Source organism: Hypanus sabinus, chromosome 27 (assembly GCF_030144855.1).
Source record: "Hypanus sabinus isolate sHypSab1 chromosome 27, sHypSab1.hap1, whole genome shotgun sequence".
In the NCBI taxonomy this organism is placed as follows: Eukaryota; Metazoa; Chordata; class Chondrichthyes; order Myliobatiformes; family Dasyatidae; genus Hypanus; species Hypanus sabinus.
The window spans coordinates 33,974,368-33,996,615 of record NC_082732.1 but is presented as its reverse complement, the minus strand read 5'-3'; the positions used below and the strand labels follow the sequence as shown (position 1 = coordinate 33,996,615).

Here is a 22,248-nt window from a genome sequence, read left to right as displayed (position 1 = left end):
TGGCTCAAAGGGCTGTAAAGAACAATTAACTGTATTTCAATAAATAAATAAATATCCTTAATATCCAAACATCTATTACCATTATAAAATTATTCAGAGACTGGACTTCCATAACCCTGAGGTAAGAATTCTTATTTTATTCTTGAGCACTGAACAGTGGAAACCTTATTTTCATTCTGTCACCCACTCTCTGTTAAAGGCCCCATTTCAGGGAAAATGTTATCACTTTGGATCTGCCCTGCGAAGCTCTCTAAAAATTCTGTATGTTTCAGCAAGATCACTTCTCATTCGGGCAGAGCCAGGAGAGTATTGTCCAGACTGTTCAATCTTCTCTTGATGTGACTAACTCTCCATTCCAGGAATCAGTACAGTTAATTTTCATTCCTGCTGTTTTTTTTTAAGTAATAACCTACCTTAGTTAAAGAGAAGATTCCAGGTGTGGTCTTACCAGTGGCTTGTATAAGTGCAGTAAAATGGCTTTACTCTTATATCCAAATCCTCTTGTACTAAGCATGTAGTCTGCCCTTCTAATCATTTGCTGTACATGAACTTAACTTTGAGCAATGCATGTACCACAACATCACAGCTCTCTTTTTTTATATATCGGAGTAGGTGACCTCAATTTATTCCACATTATGTTTCTTTAGCTGCATTCTCAGCCACTCCTATATCTATATCTACATCTAAATCCGCTGCATCCTCTCTGTATCCGCCCCACAATTCACACAGACACTCAGCTACATATGACCAGCAGCCCTGGATACATCATACTTGATCGCCTCACCCAAATCATTAACATAGATTGCAACGAGCTGGGGCCCCCAGCACGTGATCATTGCTGAGCCCCGAATTAAAAACGGACCTTGTTTGATGTCAGTTGGCCCATTTCTTGCTACCCGTCTGTTTTCATCTCTTAACTAACACTCAGTCCATGCTAATATACTGCTAATCCCAGGCACCTCAGTTCTGTTTACTAACCCTTTGTGTGGCTCTTAATTTTGAAAATTCAAGAACATCACAGTCACTGATTTCTCTTTTTTTATTCTTCTAGTTATTACCTCAAAAAACTCTGAGCTACTTGTCAAACTGGTTCCCCTTTCATAAATCCAAACTGATTCTGCCCAGTCCTGTTATTAATTTCGTCCTGATGAAGGGTCTCAGCCTGAAACTTCAATTGTTCATTCCCATCCATAGATGTTGCCCAATCTGCTGAGCTCCTCCAGCACCTTCTGTGTAAAGCTCTAGATTTCCATCATCTGTCTATTATTTTCTAACTGTCTTGTAATCAATTCCTTAAAAATAAACTTTAGCGTTTTCCTACGACTGATATCTTGACTTGCTGATAGTCTCCTGTTATTTTTATTTCTTTCCCTCCTTTACTAAACAGTGGAATTACATTTGCTTGCTTCCAATCTGTGGGAACTGTGCTACAATCTGTGGAATTTTGGAATGCAACAACCCCTCACCCTTTATTTCCATATTTCAAAACCTTGGAAAGCCAGGTCCTGTAGATTTCTGTGACTTCAGATCCATTAATCACTCTAATAGTATTTTTTTACTAAGGTGAATTCATTCCAACTCCTCATTCGTGCTAAAGATAGTAAAATTCTAAATGAGCCTTTATTTGTCATTTTGTGGGGTTGCAGCTGCTCTCTGCCTGTCCTGGACAATATGAAGGGTGCAGACAACAATACGACAAAGACAAAGTAGATCTCATACAGGGATATATTATCTGATGTACCATTACAGATTCAGGAAAAGCATAGTGGAATTTTTATTTCCTTTATTTACCCTGCTGGAGGCATTTTAGCATGAATTTGATGCAGAGTAACTCTGAGCAACAGCCTGCTTTCAGGCATCAGTCTAAATGGAGCACTCTAGATGTGCCATTGTGACATTGTTCATTCTCTTAAGATCTTTGAAATCCCCAATTTAATGGCTGATAATACAGCAATGATGGTAATCAGCGTTAAGTGTTTTTGGTCTAGAGCCCAAGCCAAATAATGCAAAGGAAACAATTAAAGTGTCGTCTTGAAATTTGTTCACCTATAACCTTTCTCAGTAGGACTCAAGGATTCCCAACCTGGGGTCCACGGACTCCTTGGTTAATGGCAAGGGTCCATGGCATAAAAAAGGTTGGGAACCCCTGCATGGATATCTATGGATTATGAATGTGAAATTGAATTAGGTGGATATGCCTACTGGCAGTGCAGATGTAGAAAGTAATTTAACTCTTAATGTCTGTAAAATGCATGGCTTTGACTTGCATCCTAATTGGTCCATCAATGACTAATCAACTGTAATTCAAATCACAAGTAATTAAGACAATGCATAGCAACTCTGGAACTTCTGAGCTGGAAACAGCAGGGCAATGGCATAATGTTTGACAACTTCTATAGGTGAATAATGGACTGGCCACATCACAGCCTCAGATGGAAACACCAATGGCCTTGAACGGAAAATCCTACCATAAGTTAGTGGGTATGGCCCACTCTGTCACTGGTAAAGCTTTCCAAACCATTGAGCACATCTATGTGAAACTCAGACACAGGAAAGTACATCCATTATCAGGGGCCCTTCTCTTCTTGCTGCCGCCATCAGGAGGAAGGTACAGGAGCTTCAGGACTCACACCACCAGGTTCAGGAACAGTTATTACCCCTGGACTATCAGGCTCCAGAACCGAAGGGGATAATTTCATTCAACTTCACTTGCCCCATTATTGAAAAGTTCCCACAGCCAATGGACTCAGTTGAAGGACTCTCCATCTTATGTTCTCCATACTTATTTATTCATTATTATTATTATTTCTTATTTTTGTACTTGCACAGTTTGTTGTCTCCTGTGCAGCCTCGCTGGGCAGTCTTTCATTGATTCTGTTATGGTTATTATTTTCTTGATTAATTGAATATTCCCACAAGAAAATGAATCTCAGGGTTGTATATGGTGACAATATACATTTACTTTGAACTTTGGAGTTTAAAATCACCCCCCTCCCCACTCTGCCACACTCTGTCACTCTATTATTGGTGTGCACTATTACTGCAGCCCAGTCCTTTGGACAATTATTCACTGATTACTGTGCAGCTGGCTGAGCCATTCAAGTTGATAGTGATAAGGAAAGTGTCCCACGAAGAATGGCTCAATTTAAGTTCATAAGGCCATTGTACACAGTGTCTATTATTACTGATGACAACATGACAGTTTGCATTTCAACACAGATTTAAGATATAGAAGCAACAACATTTAGACTGGAGAGTCCTGGCAAGTCCGTGAAAATCTTACCATTCCTCTTAGTTTTCTTCCACTTTCCCATTTAATTTATTTCAGCCAGTTTCTGCAGGAATGGGGAGGCTGAATATTACAAGGCAGTTCTGGAGTGCAACATGCCAAAATCCATTTTATTACCTGTTGTAATTTTGACACCATTTGAATTCCTCATGTGAAAAGACTGTCGGTGTTTGTCAGTCTGTTTGACAGTAATCACCACACTAGCATTACTGGAGTTATACTACTTCTTTCAGCACTTTGAGATAGAGTTGACAGTGCCGTACTCTGTTTTGTCTCAGTAAGGGGGTGCTTAGCAGCAGGCAAGGCCACACTGACTGTCCAGCACACAAAGTGTCCTCTGTCTTTGTGAGAAAATAACAGCTAATAAGAATCGCCCTTCTTTCAGCACCTAGCCACCCAACTAAACAGAAAGAAGATACTCTGTGGAAGTCTTCACCTGTAAACAGACATATGGATTGAGTAGGGTGACAAGGATAAGATGTAGGAAATCAAAATTCAGTTATTATTTGAGTCTTAGGAAAAATAAATCATAAAGTTATTGCAGAGTTGTATGCTTTTAATGATGTGATGGGATATAACTAGTTCTGTCACACACCTCCCAGAGTAATTTGGTTTCTAACTGTCCATCTGGAGCAACATCTGAGAGATCAGAATGGGCTGTGAGCAGCGAGAGGTGGTGACCGAAGTGCACTTGTCACTCTGTAGATTAAACTAGAATTATTGAATCATAGGCGGCGTTTCCTAATGAAATCAAAGTTGATGACCTGGAATCTGAGCTTAAACCACGCGGCACATCAAAGAGGGAGAGAGTTGCCTGGATTCTCTGCTTCAGGAGGTAGGCACACCATTAGATTAGCTGCCTCAAATTCAATCTGTGGTCAGGGACAAGAGTGAGGCGAGAGACAGTGCTGGAGGAGCCTGAGCCCTTGAGCTTGTCCAACAGGTGTGAGATTCTTGCTTTGTGTGGATGAGAGTGGGGGGCTGTCGGAAGAGAGAGCAGCCTCACTGGAAGTCAGAAGAATAAGAGGAGATCTTAAAGAAACATGTAAAATAATATGATAGATGCAGGAAAGTTGTTTCCACTGGTAAGTGAGACTAGAACTAGAGGCCATGGCCTCAAGATTCTGGGGAGTGAATTTAGGACGGAGATGGGGAGGAACTGCTTTTCCCACAGAGCAGTGTAACTCTTAAGTTCTGTCGGCTGTGTAAGTCTAGGGAAGACAACCTCTAGCCCCACCAAACATATGAGATTGAGATTCAAAACCCCCTGTTTGGGTGGATGCTGCGTGATGTAACCTTGTTACAAATCAGTACCACAAAGTAACAGACAGTACACCATATGTAATTAAACAATTTAGCTTTAATTTGACTAAAGGGTTAGTAATGAAAAAGAAAAGGGCCCATTTTAATGAAACTGTCTAATGCGCACAAGTTGGAGCTCACGGTTTCCCCATCGCTGGTCCTCCATCGATTTCTCGGGGCTTTGTCAACTCCTGGCCTCACTCCAAGTCCATTCCTTTCTGGTGTCTAGGACTTCTCCATTCTGGCATCTTCTCTCTTCATCTTCTGCCGAACAGAAGACCCAGATCACCTCGGTCTCAGGCGCACATTCCAAAGCCATGACCCAAGAACTGCTGCGACAGAAAAATCATTACTTTAGCAGTGCTTGTACAGAAAGACCATTACATTAGCACTAAAATCTTTCCTAGGGTGTTACAGTGATGAATCTGTGGAACTCTCTGCCCAGTGAAGCAGTGGAGGCTACCTCAGTAAATATATTTAAGACAAGGTTGGATAGATTTTGGCATAGTCGGGCAGGTAGGTGGAGATGAGTCCATGGTCAGATCACCCCTGATCTTGTTGAATGGCAGAGCAGGCTCAATAGGCCAGATGGCCTACTCCTGCTCTTATTTCTTATGTTCTTAAATATCTGATCCAGGACTATTTACAACAATGTTCACATCTCTCCAAAAATTACCTTCATGATTTCCATTTTGACAACAAATCTGAAGTGTTTGAGAAGTTGATAATGTCACATTCTTTCCTTTGCTCATAGCAGAAGCATTTGCACACCAAGTTCATCAAGTTTCGTTCATTGAGAGTTGGGTTCTAAGAAAAAGCTATGCATGATACTGAGGCCTCCGTTGGCCAGGGTTGACCATGGATGTTGTGTCCTAGCTGTCTAGATATGCAAGCCAGGACAGTAATATGGAGAGCAAGCTGTTGGCCATGTAGCAAGCTCTCCTCTCTCGATGCATCTGATGAACCCAAAGGAACGGCAGAGGCCAATACAGTTTCGCACCAGCGGTGTTACAGGAGTTGCCAGACAGGGTTGAACTCAACATAGTACTGCCTTAGAGACTTCAGCGCTGGAATTTTCCCTTGGGGTTTACTCCCAAAGCCTTCCCCGTTGGTGGGTATAGCTGCAACACAGTGGAGGTCTGTGGTCAGCGTTCTCCTTCTCTTAGGTGAGCAGCCAAACTCCACTGATGAGCCCCATCTGCCTGAAGCAACTGGTTTTAAGGCACCAGTAACCCACTTTGCCCCTTCTCCTATTTGTAAAAACTGTTCCGCTGGGTTTAGTAGCCAAGCCAGATGTGAAGGCCAGAAGCTAGACTTAGTTGTCAGAGGCTATTTAAGACACACACCATTGGGAGCATTTAATATGTAGTTACCACCCCCTGGCTATAAAAACCTTAAGGAATTATAAAGTGCTGATTTAACAGTTCAAAATTGGTTTACAGCCTTTTCTGAATCCATTTTCTTCAGGCTACATCATCGAGTTTGTGAGCATTTCCAAGTGGCACCTTGCCAATCACAAAATTTAACTGGATACATCCTGTCATCAGTCACCCTTTCTAACATGACATAATTTCTGTATTGGGGCTCAAGAAATGATATCATTCGCTGTTCAGCTCTCCTTTCTGAGGACTGAAGGAGAACTTAGATCGTATTGCCCTGGGAACACCTGATATTAGACATCACCAGGATCAGGTGAGCTTACTTGCAGAACGTTGAATTGGGCGGCCTGCGTGACAAGCCAAATATCTCCCTAAAACTCTCGTTCCTCATTCTGCAAGTACCGCACCACTCAGTTGCGCCTAGCCTACAAACCAACGCCCTAACCCCCTATCCAATTAACCCTTTAATTCCTGCCCCTTTTTATGTGTTGCCAGTAGCAATCACCACCCAGCCTCTTTTCAGAACCAGGTTTAGTACCTCTGTCCTATGTGCCATGAACTTCATTGTTTTGTGGCAGTGGTACAATATTAAGAAAGAACATTACTATGAAGTGCCAAACAATAAATAAATTATAAATACAAAAATAAGTAATGATGTTTGTATTGATGGGTTCATGGACCATTCAGAAATTTGATGGCAGAGGAGGAGAAGGAGTTTCTAAGTCATTGTGTGGGTCTTCAGGCTCCTCTACTTCTCCTTAATGGTAGTGAGCATGTCCCAGATGGTGATCCTCTTGAAGAGGTCCTCCATAGCCGAGAGATAGTTGTGCCCATGATGGAGCTGTCTGAATCCACAACCCTCCGCAGCCCCTTGTGATCCTGCCATACCGGCTGAGATGCAATCAGTCAGAATGTTCTCCATTGAGTATCTATAGAAATCTGACATACCAAATCTCCTCAAACTCCTGGTGAAGTAGAGCTGCTGGAATGCATTCTTCATGATTGCATTAATGTGTTAGGCCCAGGATAGATTCTTTTAAGTGTTGATGCACAAGAAATTAAAGCTGCTCATCCCTTCCACCGCTGACCCCTCAATGAGGACTGATGATGTTCTCTTGACTTACCCATCCCGAAGTCCAAAATCAATTCCTTCCCCTTCATGACGTTAAATGTATTAAACCATTCAACTAGCTGTTCTGGGTAGGGTCCCCTCTGAGGTTTTACCAACAACTGTGGTATCATCTACAAATTTATAAATGGCATATGAACTGTACTTAGCCACACAATCATGAATGTAGAGAGTGGAGTAATGGGCTAGAATATACTTCCCATTATAAAGTGGCAGAGTTCCCATCACATCACTTCATAAGTCTTCTGCTCCCTTCCCCTCCCAACATTGAATGTGACGCTGGTCCTTCCCGATCCCTCCATGTTCAAGACCATTGTTGGCCTTCAACTCCCAGGTCCCCCAACTGGAAATGTCAGTTCTTCCTTTTTCAAATCCTCCCGCCATTTGCAGCCAGTTCTGGCTTCAGGAAGAGTGGAACTGGCCTTTAATACTTTTTTCTGCATGAGCTACAGTTTCTAGGAATGTTAGACCTCAGTTGATCTCATCTGGGACAGAGATAATTTTGCTACAATTGGCCCCTATGTCTCTGGGTCATGTGGGGATGAAACCAAGCCAAAGATACCTTCCTAATTATTATCTAGTCATCTCTGCTGGAAGATCAGAATCAGGTTTAATATCACTGGCATATGTGGCAAAATTTGTTGTTATGCAGCAGCAGTACATTGCAATACATGATAAAAACTGAATTACAGTAAGATGTGTATGTAATTATATTAAGTAAGACAAAAGTAAGGCAAAAGAGAAAAAAAGTAGTGTAGTGTTCATGGGTTCAATGTCCATTCAGAAATCCGATGGCAGAGGGGAAGAAGCTGTTCCTGAATCGTTGAGTATGTGCCTTCAAACTCCTGTACCTCCTCCCTGGTGGTAGTAATGAGAAGAGCGCATGTCCTGTGGGTGATGCAGGTCCTTAATGATGGATGCCGCCTTTTTGAGGCATCACTTCTTGAAGATGTCCTGATTGCTGGGGGGGGGGGGGGGCTAGTGCCCATGATGGAGCTGACTGAGTTCACACCTTTCAGTAGCTTATTTTGATCCTGTACAGTGCCCACCATCCCGCCCCCAAATGGACGGTAATGCAGCCAGTTGGAATGTTCTCCATGGTATATCTGTAGAAATTTGTGAGTGTCTTTGTTGACATGCCAAATCTCCTCAAAATGCTAATGAAATATAGCAGCTGTCATGCGTTCTTTATAACCACATCAATATGTCAGGCCTAGGATAGATCCTTAGAGATGTTGACACCCAGGAACTTAAAATTAATCACCATTTCCATGTGAGATCCCTTGATGAGGATTGGTGTGTGTTCCCTCACCTTACCCTTTCTGAAGTCCACACTTAATTCTTTGGTCTTACTGACAGTGAGTGCAAGGTTGTTGCTGTGACACCACTCAACCAGCTGATCTATCTCGCACCTGTACGCCTTCTCATCTCAGACAATAATAGTATATGCATATTTAATATATGAATATATGCATTATGCTTATGGATTGTTTATGTATATTTAAAAGGGATATATCCCAGTGATTTACTATTTAAACAAAACCAAGATTCTTATCAGTCTAAAATTGCCATTTTTGTTCATTTATGAAACTGCTAAACAGCTCTTATTTTTTATACATATATTATAAATAAAAGTCTTCCTTGAAGTAATTGTCTGAATATGCTAACATTCCTCAGTAATGTTACAGTGTCACTTATATTTTTATTTCAACATCAATAATTATTTTAGGAGGAGAAAGATCTTTTGCATTCTAATAAAGTCAGTCTGATATTCCTCATATGCAATAAATTATGTCTGAGACACATGAAACGCAATTTGAAGGCATTTCTTGGGTGTTTACTTTTAAGGAAAATTAAGATAACTTGCAAATGGCAAAGCCAAAGAATATGAAAGCAGCTTTGTATGCTAAACTGCAGATCATTTAAAATCTGTCATGATTTGTAAATTTCTGAAATGTATGACAATCTAAAAATCTTAATTCACTGACTCGAATTCTATCACAGCAATGTGTGTTACAAGTAAGGAAACTCTCACAAGTGACATGAAAAGTACAATAATTTGGAAGCACACAGGAGGTCAGGTGGAGGCTTTAGAGAAAGGACAAAGTTAATAGTTCATGCTTTTTCAATGGAAATGGAAAATATTATTGCGTTAAATACCAACAAAAGCAGGGGAAAAGTGAGTGGAGTATGATGCTTTTGCATTAATTCTTGTAATGTTTTATTCACTTTTTTATCTCCCAACCAACATTGCTGAAACACATTACCTGTACTTTAATCATGTTGTAGACCATGGAGTTTGTGGCGCTCATAATGTTTGTCATATTGCCACACATTATAACAATAACAATACTTAATAGACAATAATGTCCTGGAGACATCCTGAGATTTTGAAAGGCATCGCATGGGGCAGCTGGGTACCGTAGTGGGTAGCGCAACGCTTTACAGTACCAGAGACCCTGGCTCGATTCAGGAGTTTCTACGTTGTCCCTGTGACTGCATGGGTTTTCTCCGGATGCTCCGGTGTCCTCCAGCTGGCAGGATAATGGATCATTGTAAGTTGTCCCCGTGATTAGGATAGAATTAAATCAGGGGATTGCTGGGCATCATGGCTCAAAGGGCCTGAATGGCCTGTTTTGCACTGTATCGCAATAGATAAGTTTCATTTGTTTATCTTGGAAAAAAATCAGTAAATTCCCAATGGAAAAGATTCTATTAAGAAGCAAAAAACAATATCTTAATGTATGTAAGTTTCCCACATCTCCAATTCTAAGATTCTATACTGCCTCCTCCATTCTTCAGCTGGAGGGTGGATCCTTCTGTCAAATCAGACCTGCTATCTTGAGAACTTTCTCTAGGCCTTCACCACTTTTTTCCACCTCCTTAAAATCTGCGTTGTCAGACGAGCCCCAATTTTCTAATTTCTTTTTCCTTTCTGCACCTCACCATCTGTGTATTTTCTGTGTTAAAGGCTACGTAAATGAAAGCAGTGTTACTTTATGCTAGTGAAAATAACTAAAATGTTCCAAATTTGGAAAGTGCAGGGAATGTACTGCTACGTGAAGAGAAACCCAAGTGTTCACTGTTATTCTTTGCTGGGGCTGAGCATTCAGAAATGGTGCAGGGCACTCACCAAGATCATAAAAGTCAAATGCTGAAAGATTGTTTCACTCTTTCAACTGAACGCTGAGACGAGAACAAGTTAATGAAGCTAAAATAATCCAATAAAAAAGATTAAAGGGGAAGCAGGAAAAATGAAACTGAAATAGTGGTTTGACTGTGGAATTATGTTATACCATTGCCAAAACAAAATCTAAATATATTTTAAAAATGAATTGTTTAAAAAAATACAAATATTACATTTTGTGGGAGCAAGGAATACAGATGGAGGGGTATATGGTCAACTGGCATATAGAATGCATGGCTGGTTCTTGTCATGTGAAAATGCTTTAAGATGGATTAATTGGATACAATATATCAGTACAAAAGCGCCTACATTCCTCCTTTTTGGAAATATACCAAAATAAATGTTAATGCAATAGTACCCAGTGTAAAGATTGAACATTATCTTAACTTTTTTTTTCAAAAATTAGTCTTCACTTTGGTTTAAGAGGGTATCTGCAGACACGCTGAAGGTCTGAGAAGGCAGCTCAAGTGTAAAACTCTAGGTGCTTTAGAAGTGTCTGGATGCTCTGAAAATCTTTCTGCAGACGTAATGCAATTGGAGGTATTTTTGTGCTTAACTCAGACATTGTGCAGCATCTGTTATGGGGGAATAGAAGCAGACAGGTGGATAAAAAATGATTTTTTCTTTAAACTGCAGGGCCTTCACTTCTTGTTTACCCCTTCCTGCAAATCCTCTCTCACGACTCCCATCATTTGATTTCTATCAGAGAGGTGATGAAGGAGGAATTCCATTGACAAGAGAAGTTTGAATTATAAGCCTGGGGAGTTGGGTGGGGGAAGCTGTAGTTGGCAATGGGATTTCAAATTACACTGACCACCCAGTTTCCTTTGGATCCAGTTAGAAAAAGGGCTTTGTCATAGTTGGAATGGAGCAGGGTGAGAAGGAAGGGAATATGCTGAGTAGGAAGAAGATCACTATCACCGTTATAGGAAGCTGGAAATTAAATGCAAGACGAATTCCACCGACTTGAGGGCAGAGGCCAGCTAGATAAAGCTTTTTTTGGAAAGCGAAGTTTGACTTTCATCTAGCAGGATGTAAACCTGGCTCTACCGTGAGATTCTAGCCCCCCTCCGTCTGACAGCACAGTGCCATTAAAATTAACACAGCAAGGACAGTTACACGTAGAGCAAAAGAAAACCAATATGAAAAGTTACTTTGCAAGTCCAAATAATGTTTAAAAAATTATCTGTACATAAACACATACATCTGTACACATCCGTGCATAAATGGAAAAATTTAAGTTTTGGGCCTCTTTTAAAGTTGGAGTAGAAAAGAAGTTCACGCTTCTAGTAATAGTGTAACTATTTGGATATTACTCATGGTTTTGGCATGTCTCAGCAATTAAATACAGCCATAGAGTCATTATCCAAAATACAAGTTGTCCCCTAGAGTCAGAATGTTCAGGATTTCTGCCAAGTTTATTCTGTAAGTCTAGGACTATTACAAATGCCAGTGCATTTTTTGGTACCTGTTACAATGTTAATATGACCCCAGTACCCATTATATTATTAACACGCTCCAGGGACCTGCTACAGACTTAGAATTAGAGAGATGTACAGACCCTTCGGATCAACGTATCCATACATCTACAGTAATCTCATCTGCCAGCATGAAGTCCATATTCTTTTAAGCCTTGCCGCAAAGTTCTTCTGTAAATTTCTCTCAGGCGTCTGACTCACCAACTCCTCTGGCAGAACGTTCCAGATATTTATTTATTTATTATTTATTGAAATACAACATGGAATGGGCCCTTCCGGCCCTTCGAGCCCCACTGCCCAGCAATACCCTGATTTAACCCTTGCTTAATTATGGGACAATTTACAATTAACCTACTAACCTACCAATCTACCACCCAGTACGTCTTTGGACTGTGGGAGGAAACCCACAAGGTCACAGGAAGAGCCCATAAACTCCTTACAGGCAATGACAGGAATTGAACCTGGGTCACTGCTACTGTAAAGTGTTGTGCTAACTCTACTGTGCCATCCTATCAACTACTCTGTGTCAAAAACCTTCTCCTCAAATCCTTTTGAAAATATTTCCTGTCTCCTTAAGCTTATGGCCTCCTGTTTTGATACCTTTGCCATGTTAAAAAGTTTCTGACTAGCCCACCACAAGCATTTATCTTTATCAGGTCGCCCTTCAGTCCCCTTTGCCCCAGGAAAAACAAACCCAGCCTCTCCAATTTCTTCCCATAAATATGTCTTCCAATACCCTGGGTGAATGCCCTCTGCAACAATATGCGTCCTGTAGAGAGGCATCCAGAGTGAGTTCTCAGCAGTATTTTGTAAAGATAATGTTCTGACTTCCATTTCAAGGCAAACACGCCATATACCATCTTCACCATTACACTGTATGTACTGCCACTTTTGGGAAATTATGGATTTGGAACCTCGAGGTCCCTCTGTTCTTCAACATGCCTTAGCATTCTACCATTTATCATATGCGTCTTACCCCTATTTGACTTCCCAAAATGCATCATCTCATGCTCATTGCAATTAAATTCCAGCTGCCAGCTCTCTCCGAAGCTTGCAATCAGATCCATAACCTGCCTTAGTCAACTTTCCTTGTTATCCACAATATCACCAACTTTCATTTCGAAATTGCTAATCATAGCTTTTGCATTCACACCGAAGCCATTAATATCATGGACAACAAAGGTCCCAGCACCAACCCTGCAGTGCACCACTGGTCACAGACGTTCAGACAGGAAATTTTTTCACCACCACAGCCAGCTCCTATAGCCAAGCCAATTCACCAACTCACCTTCAATCCCATGTGTCTCACTCTTCTGGATCAGCCTACCGTCTGGGAACTTGTCAGATCCCTTCAGGGACTGGCTGCAGTTCTAACACATTCACAGGATCTTCAGCAATTTTGGGTGACGTCCCAGGACCTTTACGTACAGTCAAACATTTGCTATAGCACATCCAGGAGCCCATAACATTTTTGATATTTCCTAGAACTCCTCCATAAATACTGAGACAATCCCAGAGATTTTTACAGATTGTAGTTGAATTCCACAGGCTCCTGATAAAGGAGGATGCTTTTCTAAAGATGTCTTTTCAAAATTGATGCAGTCCTTGGGAGCCACAGTACAAAAGAAAAAAAATTAAGAAATAAATATTGAGCCCTTGAAAGTGAGTCCGTGGATTGTGGGTACAGTTCAGTGGTGGGGAAAGTGAAGTTGTGAGAAGTTATCCCCTCTGGTTCAAGAGCCTGATGGTTGACAGGTAATAATTGTTCCTGAACCTGGTGGTGTACATCTTGAGGCTCCTGGACTTTTTCCTGATGGCAGCAGTGAGAAGAGAGCATGACCTGGATGGTGGGGTTCATTGATAATGAAAGCTGCTTTCCTGCGACCGTGCTCTGTGTAAATGTGCTTAATGGTGGGGTGGGCATTAACTGTAATGGACTGTGCTGAATCCACTACTATTTGTCGGCTTTTCCATTCAAGGGCATTGGTGCTTTTATACTAGGCCATGATACAGCCAGTTAATATACTTTCCACCACAAATTAAAAGAAGTTTGACAAAGTTTTAGATGACATGCCAAATCTTTGCAAACTTCTAAGGAAGTAGAGACTCTGCTGTGCTTTCTTCATAGTCGCACTTACATGTTGGACTTGGGACAGGTCCTCTGAAATGATAACGCAGAGGAATTTAAAGTTGCTGACTCTCTCCACCTCTGATTCCCCGATGAGGACTGGCTGATGGAACTCTGGTTTCCTCGCCATCAAGTCAATAATCTGCTCCTTGGTCTTCCTAACATTGAGTGAGAGGTTGTTATTATGGCACCACTCAGCCAAATCTTTGATCACTCTGCAATATGCTAATTTGTTACAATCTTTGATTGGGTTAAGTGGTATCATCAGTAAATTGAAACGTCGTTGGACCCGTACTTAGCCTCACATTCGTAGGTATAAAGCAAGCAGAGCAGGGGACAAGAACACAGACCTGTTCCGATGGAGTTTGTAGAGGAGATGTTGTCTGTCTGAACTGACTGGAATATACAAATGAGGAAATTAAAGATCTAGTTGCCCAAAGGTGTATTGAGGCCAAGGTCTTGAAACTTATTGATTCGTTTTGAGGGGATGATGGCACTGAATGCCAAGCGTTAGTCAATGAAGAGCACCATGTTGTCTGCATATTCTCTGTCCAGGTGCTCCAGTCTTGAGTGAAGAGCCAATTAAATCACATCTACTGTTGCTCTTTTGTGACTTTAAGAAAATTGGATTGGATTCAAGTTGCTTTTCAGACAGAAGTTAATACATTTTATCACTAACCTTTCAAGTGGTCAGTGACACCATTAACAAAGACAGAAAGAACATTTTTTAGACCTAGGGCTTACGATAAACAAAATAACTATTCCAGAACAAGCAACATACACTGGCAACGCATTAGGATTTGCCTGAATTGATAAACTGCATGTAAATCTAGCTTCAAGTAGCATAGCCAAGTCACTGCTTTGCTCCATCAGCAGACTAGGTGTGAATGTTGATCTAACAAAACTAATATTCAGAGAAAATGCACATGATTTTTCAAGAATAGGCCTTGCCAACATCAGTAAGCGTGGAATTCTCCTCATGAGCTTCTCTCCTTGTGTTTCTCATTTTGATATTCTGATGACCAAGCTATTTACAGAATGTGAAAGCAGAAAGGATAAAAGGAATTTTTACTTTCCCCAGATATGTAGAGTTTCTTCCAAGAAAACATAGTGGCCATTAGTTACAAGTTGAGAACCTGCCTTAACATAGCTGAACTTCAGACTGTGCCATGTTTATAGATGGCCGATCTTGGCAACAATAACCAATTACTAAGCTCATGAAAAGCTCACATAATAAAAGAAAAATGTCTTTCTCCCACATAGGCAGGATCTGGTTTTCCATAAATTATTCCATTGACCATGTATTATATGTTATCCAAAGATGGTGTCAAACAGCTGATTAAAATGATTGTTTAGTCTGTAGTGGCAATTCTAACAGCATGGCATCAATTTTGGACAGACAGAGATGAGAAACTGAGGGCTTCCCCGAGACCAAATTCTATTTCATAAAGCAACCAGATAGTGTTGAACATGCTGTCTTTCAGCTCTCTGCATTAATTCCATTTGGAATCTAGTTTTCCAGTACTTTTAGCCAGACAGCCATTCTTCATTCTGAACTTGGGCTGTGCATGCCAATGGGAAAGTTATCTCAAATATGTCTTCATCTATCAAATACACCCTCAAAGAAAAACTATTGCATTGTGTTCAGAAGTGAGAATGGCGGCCGTGCTACTTCTTTCTGGGAACAAGGCTCGAAGAAATCATATATCGAAGATTTCCTAATTCTTGCACAAGCCAATGATTAAAAAAAACTCTTCTGATCCATTTGGCTCAGTACATTTATTTACTGGGCCAGTAGAGCTTGGACATACATTTCTCATGATTTATTTTTTAAAGCTGGATCTCATTTCCTAACTGTGATTAGAGAATTGAAGATGCAGTTTGCTAATGATGAGTCATTATACATTCCTAACCTTCCTTGACTTAAAGAAAGACATTTTAATATCCAATCTTTCAGTTCACCAGACATCATCTTCACTCATTAACCTCACCAAAAAATGCCTAAAAGGCATTTAAGCAATTTCTTAAAGCTCTGAAATCGCAGCTGCTTTTTAATGCAGACCTTTTAAGCCCTCTGTTTTATTTAAGTTGCAATTAACAATTTTATCAGATATTATCCTTTAAAATAATAATACAGTGGCCATTAGATGTAAGTCTTGAGAGCAGGGCATCTACCTGAGTTTAAATCACTACATATAAAAGTATATTTTTTCTTCAATTTCTCAACAGGTGACTGGGAGTTAGATGTGGCTAATATAGCTTTAAAATCATGCCCATGTAAATGAAATATAGAACTTGGTTCTGCATCACAGTTGGTTGTACATTGGTTTCCTTATGTGTGACCTGTCCGGAGGACATGGGTTGGTAAATACATTCTCCCATACGTTCTCCCATACGTTCTCCCAGTTAAGCAGGCTTATTACTGGCCAGCCAAGCAGCAGAGGGTTTTGATTTTTCTGGCAGAAAGAAATCATAACAAATTCATCACTTATTCTAAACAACACCCAGCTGGATCATTAGGACAAAGAACCTAAGAAACAGAAATCAGAATAGGGTGAACTCACCACAGAACCTGCTGCAAAGTTGAGCTAGATTGTGATTTGTCCACTTTTCTGGCTGACGTCATTAATCTTTGATTCGCTTAGTCTTTAAAGTTCTTTACATTTGACTTTGAATATACTGAATGACTGAATGTCTACAATTCTCTGATGCAAAGTATTAGAAATATTTGCCATCTATGACATAAGTAAATTTCTCTTTACCTCTGTCCGCAATGGCCAGCCAATTTTCCTAAGACTCGTTTAGACCTGTTTGCAAGGTGATCTGTTATTCTTCACTAAACCAGTGAGTGCAGGCCAATATTCTTCTACTTCTCCGCTGGACAATTTTCTTTCCCGGCAATCAAGTTAATGAATCTTCATAAAGTCAAGTTCAAGGCAAGTGTATCTATCGGGCCCAAAACTGTGAATTGTTCTTCAAATATGATTTCAGCAAAACCCTAAATAATCTCAGTAGACATTTCTATTTAATTGCTTTGTATGGCCATTTACCTTCCTACTCCATGCTTTTTCCGCATGTTCTTAATGCATCGTGACAGTAGTGTGTCATGATTTTTCTAAATGCCAATTTTTTTTAGTTCTTGCCATTTAAAAAAAATTGCTTTGCACTCATATTTTCTGATTTTATTTTACTTGCTGCTTTCTTTTCAATTCAAGTAACCTGATGGCATGAATATCAATTTCACCTTCCTGTAAACAAATTCTCCTACCCCTTCCCCACTCTGACCTTTCACCATCTCACCTGCCTATTACTTCCTACTGGGCCCCCTCTTTCTCCTCTTTCTCTCATGGTCCACTCTCCTCTCTTATCAAATTCCTTCTTCTCCAGTCCTTGACCTTTCCCACCAACCTGGTTTCACCAATCACCTTCTAGCTAGCCTCCTTCCCTTCCCCATCCTCTTTATTCTGGTATCTTCCCACCTTCCTTCTCAGTCCTGAACATCAGTCCTCGGTCCAAAACATCAACCATCTATTCATTTCCATGGATGCCGCCTGACCTGCTGAGCTCCTCTTGCATTTTGTGTGTGTAGCTATAGATTTCCAGCATTTACATACTTTCTTATGTTTTTAATTCAAGTACATTCAACTTAAGAGTCTTTCTCAGTCTCTTTGCTTCTTCCTCATAGTTCACATTCTGCATAGCTTTGTATTAAACCAAAATTCAGATAAGTTACACTCTATATTTCATTCAAGTAATTAATATAAACATTCCTAATCCTGAATCTTAACTGACTTTGCACCTTCTGCAACCTCATAAATAGCAATCCAATTTATAACATCTATATCAAAAATATTTTATGTAACACGCTGACAAGCTGCGAAGCCTAAAGCTGTGTTCTTTGTGTTGCGAGATGCTAATTTCTGTGTGAAGATGTCTTGCAGGGCAAACAGGCAATCTGTGAACATCATTCTGTCAGGTGTTGAGGTTAACACCATCCATCTCAAGTGAGAGACCTGTGAGGTTTCCGAGCACACATCTAAATACAAATTACATTATCAGTGTCCTGAAAAACACTCTGATATTAGGCTCATCCACGTACGCATAACTATCTAACATCTTCATACTAGCTATTTGGTAAAATACAAGAAGGTGTGAAGTGAGCAATTTTCAAGTCATAATTTCATTATAGGTAAACCAAATATATTCTAATGCAATTCTAAGTCTTTCATGGGTGCCTTGGAGCATTGAAATTAAATAATGTATCAAAATATTTTGAAAATCTTCATACATAGAAATTGAATTGATCTCATTCTGGAAAAGTCTTTGTGAACAAATCTAGCATTTGTTTGAATCACCTAATCCACCAACATTACAAAATTAGTTTGATGAGTAAAATTGTCTTGGAAACATTCGGATATACATCTCCCATTAGAAGGTGCAGATTGCCACATCCGATGAGCAAGGAAGATCACCAGACTTTAAAACTACCCTTTCCAAGGCAATCATTCACTAACTGTGTCAAAAGCAAGCTGGATGGTAATAGAAACATGGGAGAGAAGAAACAATGAGATTGCCACCCTGTAGATAATCTACTGCTCAATGGAACCCCAATCATGAGTGATCTGACATGAGGTATGCAATGACTGTTAAGGCCTAAGTAATGCTGTGCCATACCATGCATACATTTAAGAGGCTGCGAGCATTGCTAGAGCAAGAAACAAAACTGTATTTTTTCAATTGGATTATCAGCCCATCAGAAGTCAGAATGGAAATGCCTGAGATCTCATTGAGATTCCACAGTGTTGTGAATTTTGTTGTCATATAACATTTGTTCACTATTGTGTGAGGTCTTATTTCATTGGGAAGGAGAGTCAAGGATATAGACATGATGTCTATCTGCTGCTGCAAGCAATCAGACATTCTAGCTTGGGCCCCACAACAAGTGCGTTGCCCAGTTTTGCAAAGGTCATTTTAATCCAGAAATGAATGCTAATGCAAATCAAGTCAGGACTGCACTGAAGAAACAAACCTTACATAATCCAATTTCTAGTCCTGATGTTTTTCAGAAAAGGGGTTTAAAGTAGTTTGAACCTTTCAGCTAGTGGTCAATATTGTATTCTTTCCCGTTTGGGTACTTTGAAGGGACCATTACGCTATTGAGGTTGCTATCTTGCAAGTGAAAGAAGAACTTCTGTTGTCTCTTGTAGGTGTAAACGATCCCATAGTGTTCTTTGATTTTGTTGCCATGCATTGAAGCAAACTTTGCATGAAATTGACCAGACATTTGCATACATTGTATCAGAGAATCAGCAAATGCATTCTGAATTCTGAATGTAAAACAATTTAGGATATTCTGCAGATGTGAAAAGTACTAAATAAATGTAATAATTTTCTTTTACCTGATAAAGTTATGCAAATGTATCTCGGCCACTAGATTGATTCAAGCATTGAGTCAGGAAATGGGAAAAAAACTAGCCAGGTTTCGTGTTACCATTGAATAAACAGTCTATGTCCTCAAGGACCAGATAGCTCTGGCCTGTCCGCTGGCAATAGGCTGTTTGTCTCATGTTTGTTGAATGACCTCTGTTTGGAAACTGCTGGTGTCTGCACTTCTAGGGGAAAGGATACAACGGAGGGAAAGTTTAAAAATTAATTATATCTCAACATCATTCCTCTCCAACGAGAATTTTCCTGACTAACAATCAGATATCTAGTTGGACTCATCTGCAGGGTTTTTGGTGGTAGCAAGTGTGATAATTAGAGACGTCAGGATCGATAACTTAATGGCTCACCACAGGGGAATTTCTGCATAGCAGCTTCTCAACTGTGGTGATTGTTCATCGTTCTTAGCTACGAGAGTGTGGAAAAGCCGTTACACAGGAGCCTTTCCACTCTTTCGATCTCAGAGGTCTGGATGCAGTGGTACAAACAAATGTCACAATCTGGAGTATTCTCTAGTTGCAGTGGAGGGCCATGACATCTTCTCCGCCTTGTCATGCCCTTCGCTGTCCACGGAGCCTTGCAGTACCGCTTTCCTGGCCGCTGGATCTGACCTTAGATCTCATCCACCCACTCGCCGGAGCTGACTTCACACGCTAGGGCAGGCACATCCCAGTGTCAGCGGGGTATGCAGTCACCGGCTACCCTCACCTGGCTTAGCCCGCCTGTCGAAACGGTGTACCCGGGGTGTGGCCACTGCCACATCCAAACAGCTATTGGAGCCACAGGTGAGAGCTGAGTGTCCGCTAGGGACAAAAGGTGAGTGAGCTGCCCCAAAATGGACACATCAAGCCCCTTCACCAGAGGTGCTACCCCTCCCTGAGCACCCCATACACCTCAAGTTCTCTATGACAATATACATTATTCCTGCCTAGATTATAACTTCTTTAACACCCTGATCAATTCCCTATTCATAATTATACTAACACATCTATACTGCATTTGCAAACAAGCCAGATTTACAAATACGAATAAGTCAAACATGATGAAATACAGTCTTTAACAAAGAAGAATCAATTTTAATATAAAATGTTGGAAATAATAGTCATTAGCAGTGGATAATGCCCTGCTGAAGAGTAAACTAACTCCGCTCTGAGGAGATGATCAATGCACTTCAAAGCATTTATTTAATTTTCATTTCATATTTTCAACATTTTTAACCATCGAGAAGCTAATACAATAGATGAATCTTGGTTCTATTTTACTTATGCCTGTCTGGTCCATGTGTGGGGAAGTGTAACTGATCAGTGACACTGTATCTGGATGAAGTACCTATGCTGTGCATCTTGATGAAATTTGTTGGTGGGAAGGGGAGTGCGGGAGGCGGGGGGCGCACTGAGAGAAACAAAAATGTGTTGTCTGTTTACCGGCCTGCTTTCAACAATGCATAGTGAGTGCCACACACAGTGCTCCAGACAAACTATTCTGTCAGGCAGCAAAGTTGTCTAGGGCTGATGGGTATCAGTTCTCCCTGCCATAAATAAGCACAATTCAAACAGTATTCAACAGAGAGGTGAGAAGGCACCAAGGGCAAGAGGCTATGTCCTTGCTCTTTCTCTCTAAGGAATGTGTATCACTTACAGGGAAGTGACAGAAAGGCATTGATTATACTTACCTAGCCCGTTGTTCAAATCCTAGTACCCAGCACCATTACTAGTGATACAGCCTGCCTTTCATTAATGCCCAGCACTAGTTATTAACTCCAAAAGCACTGACAAACATGTCCTATTCTTCTCTCTCCACACCCCCAACCCTTATTTTGGTATGAGATGGCTAATAATTGATGTGCCCTCAAAACAAAATCACAAAATTGGAAAATTTTACTTTTAAGAAATGTTCGTTGTGTTTGCAGCTTTGAAATGGACCTATACAAGTCCTAACAGAAACTGCTCAAGAGTTTCAAAATTGTGACATGCTAGCCATCATCATGATGAAGTGCTATGTTGTTATGACTTGGGAGATTGTGGTCTCATAACCACGATTGTTCTTGGCAGTTTCTTTTACAGACGTGATTTGCTGTTGTCTTCGTCTGGGCAGTGCCTTTACAAGGTGGGCGACCCCAGCCATTAGCAATATCTTCAAGGATTGTCTGCCAGGCGTCAGTGGTCGCGTAACCAGGCTTTATGATATGCATCAGCTGCTCATACGACCATCCACCACCTGCTCCTGTGGCTTCATGTAATCCTGATCAGGGGGTCCCAATGGTCACCTGCAGGCTAGTAAAGGAAGGAGTGCCTCACACCTCCTTTGGTAGCGACGTATCTCCACCCTGCCACACAAGCTATTAGGAGTCTTAATAAAACATTCTCCATAACAGCCAGAGTACACCAGCACCAAAAGCTGCTAGGAAGATGAGGAAAGATGTGGGGAGTGGTGTCAGTATAACACTTGGGGCCCTTTACTTCATGTTTCTTGCCGGCTGGTGGCGTAGTGGCATCAGCACCGGACTTCGGAACGAAGGCTCCCAAGTTCGAATCCAGCCGGCTCCCTTGCACGCTTTCCATCTGTGCTGGGCTGAGCGTTGAGCTAGCAACTCGGCCTCGTAAAAATAAGAAAGCCTGCTAAAAAGACGGTGTCCTGATGACTCCACTCGAAGTTAAGGGCTTTCGTCTTCTTCTTCTTCATGTTTCTTAGCTGACTTTCACTGGAATATGGAACCTAAACAAATAACATCCTAAATAGCATTTATTGATACTGCTTCCATCAGTTGGGCAGAGATGAGGATAACATTCATTGATCCATTCAAAAATGACCATGAAAACATGTCTACCATCAAGACATGTTTTCATGTCAAGCATGTCTACCTCTACCATCAAGATGAGGCTGCGAGCAGGTTGATGGAGCAATACCTTATCTC

At 40.8% G+C, this 22,248-nt stretch overlaps 1 protein-coding gene across 14 annotated transcripts in view; it reads left to right on the top strand.

The window, feature by feature from the left end:
* The window catches only part of prdm16 (PR domain containing 16), a 742,940-nt gene that overhangs the window by 487,773 nt on the left and 232,919 nt on the right, over positions 1 to 22,248 (top strand). The window lies entirely within an intron of this gene.